The sequence below is a fragment of the Phocoena phocoena genome, chromosome 19 (assembly GCF_963924675.1).
Source record: "Phocoena phocoena chromosome 19, mPhoPho1.1, whole genome shotgun sequence".
Classification (NCBI taxonomy): domain Eukaryota; kingdom Metazoa; phylum Chordata; class Mammalia; order Artiodactyla; family Phocoenidae; genus Phocoena; species Phocoena phocoena.
The window spans coordinates 20,369,917-20,384,648 of NC_089237.1; positions in this window are offsets into that span (position 1 = coordinate 20,369,917).

Consider the following 14,732-nt stretch of genomic DNA (forward strand, 5'->3'; position numbering starts at 1 on the left):
TTGCTCCTTCCTGGATGTTTGCTTCTACTGCCCAGACCCACTCCCAGAGGGACATCAGCTGAGGAGATTGCCACTTTCAAGTGCACATTGAGCATTGCACAACTCCAGGGGGCACCATTTCTCCGGTAGTCATCGTAGACTTGTATAGCTGTTGTGACTGCTTTCCAGCAGATGGCACTCAAGCGTTTTGAGAAAGGGATGCCTTTTTCTAATGCACCCGGCAGTGCTATTGGGCTAGTGTCAGGGGTGGCTAGGCCCTCTGTGAGATCCTGTTGGTGCCTGTATCCCCTACCCTTTGCCTCAGTCTTGCTGGGATTAGGAGGGGTTCTAGAGTAGCATGTGGAGAAGGGACTCCTCTCCTAGGTGGTCTCCCAGGTCCCCCCAGGGTTTACCCATCCTCCCCCACAAAACTTTCTGCTATCCTGGAGCTGATTTCAGGGTACCGGCGCCTGGCCAGGCATACCTGGTGACCTACTGTGGATTTGTTTGGCTTGGCCTAGAAAGCTGCAGGGGGGCCAAGCTGAAGTGCAGATCAGAGACCCTCCTCCTGCTCCCTCTCCCAGGGCAGGGGTTTTTTCAGTCTCACAGGGATTGGGCCCTCTCCTACTTTCTGCAAGTACAGACTGTCCAGGTGAGAGGAGGAAGAGGGGCTAGAAGCTGGACCTGCAGGGGCAGAACCAAAAGTTGCAAACTGACGGCACCTACTGGCAACCATAAAGACTGCAGGAGGGCTGGGGAGTTATGGCCGAAGACAAGATTCTGGGATTCTCTCCGCGCCGTCTCATGGACGACTGGGGTCTCTTCTGCCCCATCTGCCTTGGAGAAGGGTAAAGAGAACCAGGATCCTCAAGTCCCTGGGGGAAGCCTGGCCTGTCTCTGATTCAGAAAACTGCCCCCAGCCCCCTCCCCGTCCTTCACCATCAATGGACCCAGTTCTGCCACAAACTTATTGTGTGAACTTGGACACCACCCCTTGGAGCTCAAATGTCCCTAACTGCAATGGAGGTAGGTCATCTCCACCTAGCCTAGCTTTTGAAGCTCTTGTGAGAATAAAATGGGACCAGGAAGAATAGTTCTGATCCCAATGCCAGACTTGTCTTCTAGAGACCGCAGACCTGGGAGGCATAAAGGTACTGGGACATGGAGGAAGGAGGGCAGGACTGGCGAAGAAGCATGAATGCAGGTGAGTGTAGGCAATCTGGACAGATTTCCAGGTGAGACAGATGCCCACACTCCTACCCCAGCAGCCCCCCCAATCCAATCCATCCTCGGGCTCACCCCCATCACCATCTAGGGTAATTCCTGGGAGGCAGGAAAATGAACACGAGGAGGCCTCCCCACCATTCATGCAACCCACCTTTACTGAGCACCTGTTGTGTGCAGGCTTTGTGCTACATCCAGGGGATCCAGACACAGCCGAGACCGCTGTCCGCCCTCAGGGAGCTTACTGCCTAGTGAGGGGAGACAGACATATGAATAAAATAAGTGCAGGTGCCCTGGGGGTGTTTATAGGGGGCAGGGTGGGCCAGAGGCACAAATGGTCAGTTCGACATCCAGAGCGTGGAAAGACTTCATGGAGGAGGTCACCCTTGAGCCAACAACGGTCTTCAATGCTAGAGGAACAAACACAGGTAGTATCGGGCTAACCTGGATTCTATCCCAGTTTTGCCACCAAGGTCACCGGGGAACCTGAAACAAGTTACTGTCTGAGCTTCACTTTTTTTTTCTTTTTTTTTTTTAACATCTTTATTGGAGTATAATTGCTTTACAATGGTGTGTTAGTTTCTGCTTTATAACAAAGTGAATCAGCTATACGTATACATATATCCCCATATCTCCTCCCTGTGGCATCTCCCTCCCACCCTCCCTATCCCACCTCTCTAGGTGGTCACAAAGCACCGAGCTGATCTCCCCGTGCTACACGGCTGCTTCCCACTAGCTATCTATCTTACATTTGGTAGTATATATAAGTCCATGTCACTCTCTCACTTCGTCCCAGCTTACCCTTCCCCCTCCCTGTGTCCTCAAGTCCATTCTCTACGTCTGCGTCTTTATTCCTGTCCTTACCTGGAAAATGGTAAGAAAGAAAAACGGGTTGGGAGGGAAGAGAGAGAAAGAAAGAGTGGCCCGTGCAGTACCCAGCAAACAGTAGGCACCAAATGTTTGCTCCCTCCTGTCCCTCCCTGGTGGAAACTAACTTCTCCACGTGGCTGGAGATCCCTCGGTGGCAGGATCTGTGTGTCCCCCACCAGACCAGAAGTTCCCAGTGGACTGGGTTTAGTATCTCCTCCTCCTCTGGCCTGCTGGTGCCTGCGAGAGGCTGTATATAAAGGGCATGGGATTTGGAGTCCCTGGACCTGGGTTCGAGTAGCAGCACAGCCACTTAAGAGCTTTGTTACACTAGAAACTAACATAACATTGTAAATTAACTATACTTCAATTTTTTTAAAAAAGAGTTTTGTGACTTTGGACACACAATGTCTTGAAGCGTCATTTTCATCCTTTGTTAAAAAGAGAGAGAGAGAGAGAATAATTGGGCTTGCCCCACAGGACGATTGCAAGAAAAAGTGAGATAATGGAAGAGAAAGGGCTTTGGAACCCGAGGAATGAGAAGCAGATGCTGCGTATTGGTTTTCTCCACCTGACTGCTGTCTATTTGACGATAGGGAGCCCCCCAGAGGCAGAAACCTGGTTCTCCTTCTCCGTGGTCTTCCCCAGCCCAGGGCTCTACGGGTAAAAGAAACTCTTCCTTCCCCTCAGCATCCCTGTCTGTCCCTCACCTCCTGGACACCCAGGGGGGCCAGGAAGACGCTCCTAATGGAGGGGTGAAAAGCCTTGCTCCCTTCAGCCTCTTCCACCCCACACCCTCACTGGCTTGTTGCTTAGAAAGAGTCTCACTAGCTCCCTTGTTAGGTCAGTATCGAATGTCTACTGGGCTCCAGCTGGGCTTCTTAGATAATCAATAAGAAAAAGAGCTCTATTCCCAAGGGAAAGACACAGTCCTGTCCTCAGGGAAACCCCCGATCTGATGGGCTTGCCCCAAGGAGCATCTCATAGGATGGAGTAGGCAAAATGTACATAATAATGAAGATTAACATTTAATGAGCGTGGACCTTACACTGGACACGTTCTAAGTGCTTCACTATGTCCCCTTCACAACAACCTCATGTAGTTAGTCACTATCATTATCCCCTTTTTCAGATAGGGAAAGTGAGGCACAGAGAGGTATGTAACTCACTCAAGGTCACACAACAAGTAAGTGGAAGATCAGGGATGTGAACCCAGGCAGCCTGGCTCCAGGGTCTGTATGATTAACCCTTAGGCTTTACTGCCTTCCAAAACAGCTGGTCGGAAGCATTGTAAACAAATGCCAAGAGCAAAAGACTGTGGTGCAGCGTGCAAGCTGATCAGAGCAGAGGGGACACTGACGTGGGACGGGGCCCCAGGCCTCCCCATAACTTTGGCTTCCCAGCCCCTGTCTGGCTGCCCTGGACTGTCCACTGTGCCCACACCAAATAGGGAGCTCAGCTTCCCTCCATGTTGGCTGATGTCCAAGCCCCCGATACAACATCCTTCGTAGTCGCCCCAGGTGTGGGCTGAGCAATGGCACCTCAGTATGGCTGCCTCCTTGCCCACCAGTGCCCCACACTTGGCGAGACCAGATCAGGAGAGCAAGGATCTCCACAAAGACTCCACAGCACAGAGGGAGGTCTGGTCCAGAGGACAGAGCCTGAGTCCTTCCCACAGGTCATGCAGCTCCAGAAGTGAACACCCAGGCAGGGGAGAGAGTGGGGAAAGGAGAGCCCATCTGCCGTTGGGCTGGCCGGGATCCAGTTTCATATCTCCAGTCCATCCTGCTCTGCTGCTTGCACGCTTTGTGGCCACTTGCCCTTCCTCGGCTTCAGTTTTACCATCTGTAAAATGGGGGGAGGGGAACTCACTGAATTGTGAAGTCCTTTCTAGCTGGAGCAGTCTAGGAATCTAGAACCTCTGGAGTTCTTTTACATGGTCATAGGCCCAGTGTTGGCGTTTGCACTGTTTCCAGGCTTACTGGCACTGGCAAAATCTCTGTCTCATTGCTCAAAGCCTGCACCGCAGATGAGCCAAGTGAATGATGCTGGGCTCTTTGAGAGCTCTGTCACCACCCAGAGAGGAGATAAGGCTCACCCAAAGGCACACAGCGAGTAAGTAATCCAGCCAAGACTTAAGCGAGATACAGTTACTGCCTGCTGCAGACTTAGCCACCTGTGCCATGCTACCCCTGCTGCCAGAGCATCGCCGGCAAGCCATGGGTTCAAGACTCAGGGAAGGTGGAGATGGGGGCAGTGGGCGGGGGAGAAAAAACAGATGCTACCTGGGCGAATCTATTCAGAAGACACTTGCAAAAGTAGAGACACAGAGGCAACTCCGGGCCAAGAGAGACAGATGTTAGGGTGGGAAAATCATCCTCCCTGCTTCCCCTGACACCTGTTAAGAGCAAGGTGTCTGCTTGCCAGGTGCCTCTTGGCCTGATAGCTCAGAAGCTCAGAATCAGAGCAGACCCCGAGTCCTTTCGCCACACTCCCTGGAAGACTCCAAGCCCTGCCTCTTACTCCCCTGGCCCTGGAGAAAGAGTGCTACCTACCCCTTAGAAAATCCCAAAGAGACTCTACCAAGGGACTGCTGACCCCACAGAATCGCCCCCAAAAGAGCTCTAGGATTAGAGACCCCACAGAGGAGTCCTCAGATTCAGTAAAACCCAAGAGACAGGGCCTGGGTTCCAGAGAGATCCCAACACTCACACACACAGGGGCCCTATTCCCCAGCTGCATGCGTCGCCCTCTCCCCACCAGCACTAGGAGTTCACAAATAGCCCCAGTCGCACCTTCTGCTTAGTCCCAGACCTCTCTTCTGGCCCCATCACCCCACGTCCAGAGCCAAGAGCTCTGGTCCCTCACATCAGGCTTGGTGTCTCACCCTTTCTTTCCTCCCCACCCCTGCCCACTTCACCCCAGCCTTCCTCTTCTCCCCACCCAGGAGAACATCCTGGTCAGAGGAGCTTCCCAAGCTTGGTAACCAACATCCCAACACCACCGGGGAAACGTGAGGAAGACACACACCCCCCAGGACAAGTGAGTAGACTGCAAGAAAGGAAGGGGGAAAGGAGTAACTATGACCTCCATTCCCTCATCTGCAAAATAGGGGTGATAACCATACCAGCCTCGTAAGGTTGTTACAAGACGCTGTACAGAGTGCTTCCTTCTGGTTATACCTCATTTAATAAATACATATGGAGGGCTTCCCTGGTAGCGCAGTGGTTGGGAGTCCGCCTGCCGATGCAGGGGACGCGGGTTCGTGACCCGGTCCGGGAAGATCCCACATGGCGTGAAGCGGCTAGGCCTGTGAGCCATGGCCGCTGAGCCTGCGCGTCCGGAGCCTGTGCTCCGCAACGGGAGAGGCTACAATAGCAAGAGGCCCGCGTACCGCAAAAAAAAAATAAAATAAATAAATACATATGGAAAAACATAATGGAATACTACTACATATCCTCCACCAGACTTGGTAACGATTTTAAATATTGACAGTACCAGAATGTGGAGTAAGGGGATTCTCGTACAATGCTGGCAAGAAAACAAACTTGTACAACCACTTGGAAGCAACCAACAATCCCACCCCGAGAATACACCCAATAGAAAAGTCTGTGTGTGTTTATTTGTGTGTATTCCAAAACACACGTATAAGAGTATTCATAGCGGCATTATTCGGCCAAACATTGGAATCAATAGTAAAATAGATAAATCTATAATTAAATAAACTATCGCTACATCCAACAACATAGATGAATCACACATTAAACAGATTAATACTGTATGATTCTCTTATTCAAAAGCAGGCAAAGCTAATCTGTGGTTTTAGAAATCAGGTTACTTTTGGGGAGAAGGGTGGGAATAATCACTGGAAGGGGTCTTATGGGGTACAGGTAATGTTCGTTATTTAGTTACATGGTGTATTAACTGTGTAAATGTTCACTGAGCTAAACGTTTCTTGTTTCCGCACTTTCCTGTATGTTACACTTTAATGTTTTTGAGAAAAACCTTTTTTGTTTATTTTTTTAAAGAGCCCTAGCTCTCAAGTCATCCCGCCTGGACTGGATTTCTGGCAGTAGATTTAGAATAAGTTAGCACATCTCTCTGTGCCTGGGTGCCCTCATCTTTCATATTAATCACCCGTCGTGTTATATAGGGCGGCTCTAGTGATTACATGAATGAATCCGCGTAAAATGCTTACAATGATGCCTGCCCCTTATTAAGTGTCCAATGAGTGTTAGTTATTAGCCATGACCAGCCAGGTTAGTGAGGTGAAGAGCCTGAAACCAAAGCGCCGGCACTGAATTCTGGATTTGCCGTTTCCTAGCCCTGTGACTTCAGCCAAATGACATCCTCCCTCTTTTATCCTTAAACGCTCTCTGTTGTAAAAGAGGAATAACACCAGCGCAGCCTGATAGAGAGCTGTGCGAGAACCTACAGAGACTATCTATGTAAAGCAGTCAGCGCAGTGCCCGGCACAGATACATATTAGCCATGATGGTGATTGATCACCATGGTAACCCTATAAACCCATTTTATAGATGGGGCTCCAGGTAGTCAAAAGACTGGATTAAGGTCTCATGGAACTAAACGTGATTTAAATCCTTTTGGGGGATGATAGAGCTCCACCTGGCACCCCCGCCACATCCCCTCTTTCACATAACCCCCATCCTCTTCTCTCCTAAAGCCTGTATTCCTCCCACTCTCACCCCTCAGCCCTCACTGTTCCCAGAGGCTTGATATTTGGAGCCAGTAATCCTCAATACCTGTGCAGTCTGTTCCTCACCCCTACCCAGTCACGATGATCTAAAGAGCAGCAGAAGCTGGTCCCAAAGCCAGGGGAAAACCAGACAGCCCGTAATAGAGACGAGCTTTGCCCTCAGGTTGGGGTGCACAAGCTATAGGTCAGAGAGCTCTCGCAGTCAGAGCTAGGGGTTCGAATCCCAGCTGTGCCCTGATTAACCGTGTACTGTGGGCTTGTCTCTTCACTATGATGGTCCTCAGTTTCCTCATCTGTAAAATGAGGATGCCAGTCCCTACTTCACTCTGTAGGGCTATCAGGAGTATCAAATGAGGCTATCCATATAAGTGAAAGGACATATATCCCAGAACACAGGTTACAAATTAGTAGCTCGATGTTTTGTCAAATCACACTGACATTCAGCCTCTACTCAGGCTCCCCCCACCAGCAAACAAACAAGCAAGTATGCATTAGGAGAGGGAGGGAAGGGCCTGGAGCCCAAAGAGATGAGATGGCCAGAGAGACAGATGGATGCGGGTAGAGGTACACAGCACCACACCCCAGCCTACTCCTCCCTTTCAGGGTCCCACCCTGATGCCCCCTGCAATTCTGAAACCTAGTCTGATGTGTGGGTTTTCCAACACCATCAAGACATTCTACAACACTAGCTTGGTGTCCTACGATTTAACTCAATTCTCACTGTCTACCTGGAGATGGCATCAGATCCCACAGGTTAAGGGCTCAGTCCAACAATACCACCCCCCCTCACCTTCAGATGCCAATCACAAGCTCAGGTTGTCACCTGGGCTTCTGACTGACCAGCTTTATATAAGAAGTTCCAATGACGCCCCGCCTTGGGTTCGATTAATTTGCTGGGGCACCTCACAAAACTCAGAGAAACATTTTACTTACTAGATTACTGGTTTATTATAAAAGGATATAACTCAGGAACAGCCAGATGGAAGACAGACATAGGGCAAGGTATGGGGAAAGGTGGGTGGAGCTTCTCCTACCCAGCCACTCTCTTAGCTCTCTGAGTGTTTGCTGATGCAGGAGCTCTCCAAATCCCATCCTTCTGGGTTTTTATGGAGGCTTCATTACATGGGCATGATTGATTAAATCATTGGTGATTGAACTCAATCTCCAGCACTTCTCTCCTCCAAGGTCAGGGTTGGGACCAAAATTTCTAAACCTCTGATAACTTTCTACTCCCATCGGGGCTCCTGGCTTAGCCCCATTGCCTTCCCCTACAAAAGTCCCTCACCCCAAATATATACCCTCCCCTTCTGTGGTTCACCTCCAGCCTTCCTGCCTCTCCTTCCACATATAGGATGGAATTAGGCCTCCTGGTCCCCCTGGCTGCCAGTAGTTTCCAGAACCCCCAGGACATCAGGGATACCCTGGCCATGAAGACTCCCAGGACCACCCTGGATACCTAGGGACTGGGACTGGCGGGCTCCCAGGAACCGCAGGGCAGCCCTGGCTGTCCAAGGCTGCCAAGCCCACATGGGCTCCCATGGAGGTCAGGGACTGGTGGGGGACCCTCTGGGCAAGAGTTTCCTCCAGGCCAGACAAGTCAGCCAGGTCCACTCACCTTGGCTCCCAGTCTCCTCTATCCTGAGCCCGCCTGCAACTCCCTCAACACCCTTTTTAACTTCTTTCTGGGGACTGCTCACTTATTGCTGAGTTTTAGCCATCATTTTTCTAGTTGTCCTATTGCCATGAGTAGAATGTGAGTTACTGGACATCGGCAACTGGGCCTTTCTCTCCTCCTCTTCCCCCTGTTTCTTTACTTTCTCCCTCCGTCCTTTTCTTTAGCACCTCACCTCCATCCTTCCCTACAACCTTTCCCATAACAAATGCTGCTCACATGTAAGACACTGTGTCCGACGCATCCCTGTGTAGTCTTAGACTGGCATGTAATAGATGCTCAGGAATATCTACTGTTGGTTCACTGACCCTCTACCCTACCTCCCCTCTCTCCCACCTATCTCTCTCCCTTTGGGGATCTTTCCCCAGGACTGAAGAGCTCATCTCATCCTGTGTCGTACCCCCCTTCCCAGTACAGGGCCAAAGAGCAGAGGGAGGCTCTATGGGTGGCCTAGGTTTGTCCCATAGGCTTGGAGGGGCCTCCTGGAGCCCCAGGTCCATCTGGAAATGTCATCTATGCTCAGTTGGATCTCCCTGAGAGGACAGGACAGAGGACCCCTCCTTCATGGCTGCTGTCCCCTCTTTCTCTCTTATTTCCTCTTCCTCCCTGAAGCAATGTTCTCAAATCTGCCTTTCAGATCTCACCATCCGCTGTTAGAGATTAATTGGCTTTGAGGAGGCAGTGTATGTAGTAGAACATCAATAGTCTGGGAATTGTGTGATCTTAGACATCTCACTTCTCATATGTCAGTGAAGCCTGTGAAAGTATTTTTTCCCCTCAGAATAAATGATTCCAGATGCTCCCTTCATCCTCTCTTCTCTCATTTGTTTGCTCAAAATTTGTCCTCTGCAATACCCTGCCGTTCCCCTCATTCCTTCATCTGCTCCACCTCTTTCCGAGTGGCATCAGTGGACACCCTCCTCGCTACTGCCAGTACCCCCATCACTACCCCCCAACACACACCTTCTGTATTCAGGTAGCCCCAAGAAAAGGAGGTAGGAGGGTGTCTACAGAGACCCCGTGGGACTGCCCTGGCTCTGCTTCCAGAGGACAGACCTAACCTGAGTCCCACCTCCCTGCTGAGTGCACGTGAGGCATGTGGATAGAGGAGCACCACACCTCAGCACACCCCCACCTCACCCCATCCTTAGAGGTGCCCAGGTTCGATCCCTAGTCAGGGAACTAAGATCCTGCAAGCTGAGTGGCGAGGCCAAGAACAAAAGTAATCTGGGAAGAACAGAGTAGCTGAGAGAACCGTAGGAGGAGGAGGGCTTGTGAATGAGATTGCTGGGCCTGCTGACTCTTTATCCGCTTTCCAGTTAGGAGTAGGATTCATTCGCCCTAGTGGAGAATTCCTCGCCTTTTCACCTCATGGGGATGCAGACTTACTCAGGAAAAGTCTCTCCTGGGACACTTGCAGCTTACCCCTTCTGCCTCTTCTGGGTTTTCTTTCCTGCAGCTCCCTCACTGGGGAGAGAGTCCAGGCCCAGATGCTCCAGGACAGTCCCAGTGCCCCCAACGGCAGCCCAGCCAACATCAGTAATAGATACTGAGCTTTCCACTGACTCCGCGGAGGATGGAGCAAACTGTTGGTACAGTGGGCCCTAGCTTCCAGTTGGGGGCGCAAGCAGAGGCATTTCCCTTCACTTTAGTGTTTGACTTTGCCAGACCAGCCCTCCAGAGTCCTGCGCTCCTGAAACAGGGGTTTTGCTGCTGGTATGCTGCCCCCATGTGGACAATGAGAGTACTGATAGTACCGTTAGCGGAGAGCCTCCTGGGGAATAATGGGCATCGTACAAGGTGCTGAGGATTCCAAAGACGCAGGCAGCCCCTGCCTTCAGAAGTGCTTGTGGTCTGAACACGGAGCCCTGCAGGTAGACACACCACGGTCAGTGCTGCATAATAGAGAGAAATGCCCCGGATGCCAAGAAAACAGAGGAGCCAGAGTGGTTAGGAAGAGCTTCAAGGGAGGAGACTTTGGATCTAAGTCTTGAAAGGTAAGTAGAAATTCACAATCTTGAGGAAATCACCCTCCAAGCCTCAGTTTTCTCAGTTTAAAAGGTTTTTGTAAAGACCGGGGGGGGGGGGGGGGTGGAATTATGTAAGGTGCTTATTATGGTATCTAGTACATAACCGGCACTCAGGAATTTACATATATCCGATTTATTCTAAGGGACTGGCTCCGATTATGGGAGTTGACGAGTCTGCAATCTGTAGGGCCGACCGGCAGGCTGGAGACTTGCAGGATTTCTATGTTACAGTCTTGAGGCAGAATTCTTTCTGGGAAACCTGTTTTCTGCTCTCAAGGCCTTCAACTGATCAGATGAGGCCCACTGGAATTATAAAGGGTTAATCCTTTTACTTAAGGTCAACTGATTGTAGATGATGCTAATTACATCTACAAAATACCTTCACAGCAATATCTAGACTAGAGTTTGACCAAACACCGGATACCCTAGCCTAGCCAAGTTGACACAGAAAATTAACCATCACAGACATCATTCCAAGCAGAGGCTACTCCAGACAGGGGCTATATTACATTTCCCCACTTGATTAGGCTTTTTTTTTTTTTTTTTTTTTGCAGTACGCAAGCCTCTCACTGCTGTGGCCTCTCCTGTTGTGGAGCACAGGCTCCGGACACACAGGCTCAGCGGCCATGGCTTACGGGCCCAGCCGCTCTGCGGCATGTGCGAACCCGTGTCCCCTGCATCGGCAGGCGGACTCTCAACCACTGCGCCACCAGAGAAGCCCTGATTAGGCTTTTTGAAAAATCACTCTGTTAAACGAGTAAAACGTAAGTGTTTAAATAATACTAGGCTTGAATCTGATAAATAATTTATAGCACAATTCATAGAAATGTAAACTCCAGTGGGCTTGAGCTCTGGTGCAGCTCCAGGCTGGGCACTGGTGGGGGAGGGGAAGACAAAGATGCAGACATACCCTGATTTAAACCAACTCAATGCACAAAAAGTTATATTTGCAATCACACAGTGTTAAAACAAGAAGGGCTCCCCCCCTTAAAAATCATTTGCCCAGGGTTTTTGTTTGTTCATTTTTGTTCGTTTGTTTTTTTAATGTAAGTAGTGGATCATCATTTTCAAATGAAATCTTGCATAGAATCTTACACAGGACATAGAAGATGAAAATGGAGCTTCTCTGGGTTGGAGAACCTGGGCCTCACCTCCTCTAACCAACCTCCCCATTCTCACCATCACCTCTCTAAGACTGAGGAAGGTATAGGCTTCAGTTTACAGGTGGGGAAACTGAGACCTAGAGAGAAGAGATGTGCCCAAGGTCATGCAACTAGTGACGACACAGCTGAGCTAGGACTTCCCACCACTACACACTGTCCCTCAATTTGGTCCAAAGATTGAGTTTTTCTGCAGTCTTCACCACTGGGTTCAATCAACTGCAAGTTCCCCCCGTATATTGAAAACCTCTCTATCTACGAAGCTCACATTCTCACATAAACTTGTATAGTCAGGTATGCCATGTCTTCACTGAGGTGGGGAAAAGGGACAGCAGTGAGAAGGCTGTAGGGCATGGAGGAAAACAAACACTTAGAAAGCCACGTGGCAAAAGGTAATGAAACAGAGAATTACCCAGACCCATGATTACTGAGGGAAATCTTTTAAATTTTGCTTATTTAAGCTAACTTGTCACATTATAAAAATAATATGTCTAGAATTTAAAATTTTTCACATAGGATAGAAGGGAAAACATGAAAAGTTTTCCTTTGCCTCCATATGTTTACGATTCCTTCCAGATGTTTTTCAATGCATACATAAACATTTACCCAAATGGGATTATGCCCTACACACTATTCTTTACCTCACTTTTTAAAACTTAACAATATATCTTAGTGGTATTTCCATATCAGTACACCTAGATCAACTTCATTCTAGAGGAAAGAAACACTGCCCTTCCAAGGGGAGTTCCCAGTGGGAGGATGGAGACCCCTCCCCCACGGAGTGGAGAGACAGGAAACGCACAACACCCAGAAGAAATACTGATGAAAGGAACTCATCCGCATATGCAAATGTACTCCAAAGGTCTTGAGGGAGCCTCAGTAAAAAAAGATGGCCTGAGAAGATTCTCTGGAGACTCCTTGGAAGAGGGAAATCTTGAATTGGTTTTGGAAGAATGGATTTGTTAAAATGGACCAGGATTTGGGAGGAAGGTCTTGAAAAGGAGTAGAGGTAATAACTGCTAACATGTTTTGAGCACTTACTAATTTGCCAAGCAACGCACTAAGGGCTTTGCATGTGTTACCCACCCTGTGGGGAGGTACTCTCATTATCCCCATTTTAGATGAAGAAGTGGAGGTACAGTGAGCCTGAGTGACTCGCCCAAGGTCATACACCCAGCAAATCAGGAATCTGACTCAGTTACTCAACTTTGCCCCTACAGGTGGGTGTAAACATGGGGGCAAGGTCCAGAGTATCTAGTTTGGGCCCCTGCGGAATTGGGGGAAGGAGGGGTCGGGGGAGGATGAGGGTGATGGCAGCCCCCTCTCTCCTTGGAACTGACCCCCAATCCCTTCTTGCCTCCCAGGACTAGAGGCTAGCAGGCACCTAGAACTCTCTCTTTGTGGACGATGCCTCCCAGGCCACCTGTCCCAGACTCCCTTCTTCCCCCTCTCCTACCTCAAGTCCTGCAGGACCCTCTGTGATAGGCTCTGGAAAGGAGGAGGGGCTGAAAGAGAAATAGCTTGTGTCCCGAAGAGAAGCCCACCCCCACTGCCCCACCCCACCACAAGACCATCCTGGGCTGGAGGACTGGAAGGTTGTCTTAGGTGCTTCCATATCTCATTTAGCCCTCTGTACCTTTGATAAAGGATAATGACATGGGGAAATTGAGGCTCAGGGAGATTTCTGACTCAGGCATGTGTGACTCCAAATTCCTTTTGACTCCCCAGTTCTGCTTCAGGGCCTTTGGAACAAAGACCCACACAGTCAGGATCAGGCTAAACTGCAGGGATATTTAAAGCTGGGTACCAGAAAATAGGGCTGGAGCTGCTTATTAAATTCCCATCGCCTCATCCCCAGATGGGTCTTGCAGGGAATTGCAGCCTGGGATGAGCTACAAGGTGGAGGCCAAGAGGCAGAGGCTGGATTGCCATCCTTGGGGAAGGATGCCCACCTACCCTTACTACCTGGGGCCTCTGTGTTCCAAGCGGTAGAAGGCATGGCTGGTCTCTGTCAGGGTCACCCTGTGTCTTGGGGAAGCTGCGGAGAATGACAGGCTGGCCCCAGAGCCTAGGACCTGCTCAGCCTTCCAGATGGGCAGAAGCTACTGGATGTGGATGGGCTTCCCTACAACTGCTCTGAGACCCTGGTGGTCCTGTGCATTGAGGCTGCCTTTCTTTTTTCTTTCTTTTTTTTTTTTTTACGGTACGCGGGCCTCTCACTGCTGTGGCCTCTCCCGTTGCGGAGCACAGGCTCCGGACGTGCAGGCTCAGCGGCCATGGCTCACGGGCCCAGCCCCTCTGCGGCATGTGGGATCTTCCTGGACCGGGGCACGAACCCGAGTCCCCTGCATCGGCAGGCGAACTCTCAACCACTGCACCACCAGGGAAGCCTGAGGCTGCCTTTCTGTATCAGTACAGAGCAGGTGTTGAGCAGGGTGGAGCTGAAAACACTCAGAAACTACTGGAGGCCAGGAGACCAATAGGACAGGGACCAGAGCAATGCCAAAGCTCCATTCCTTTGGCTTTTCCAATTACCCTAGTCTGTGGGCCACTTCCATCCCTGACTTCCTGTCACAACACACCCCCTCCTCACTGGCCCTCCCTGGGGCTTTGCCAGCAGAGTGGGCATTGGCTACTCTGCGGTGATTTAACAATTGGTTGACCTGATTTCTTTTCGAAGGAAAAAGAAGAAGGATTAAATCCACAAATTGTCATGCCAACCTAAGGAAAATCCCTGCTTCCTGATTCTGATACTGTTAGTTTACTATTCTAAACACCTTATGTTTATGTCCTGTAATCCTCTCACCACTCTGCGGTAACAGTTATTTTTCTTCTCTTTTTTGAGAGGAGGAAAAGAAAACACCGAGAAGCCTGCCTCCATCAAGACCACACAACTGGCAAATTGCTGAGTTGGGATTGAAACTAGGGGAATAATGATTGGAAGGAGGTGGTCCTGATGGGTTCGTAGTCACTCTAATTGTGCAGTTATTTTTTCTAGCATCTTGTAAGGGCAACGACTTTTTTTTTTTTTTGTCATTTTAACCTTGTGGATTGAGGAGGACAGAAGAAACCCATTCAAACATT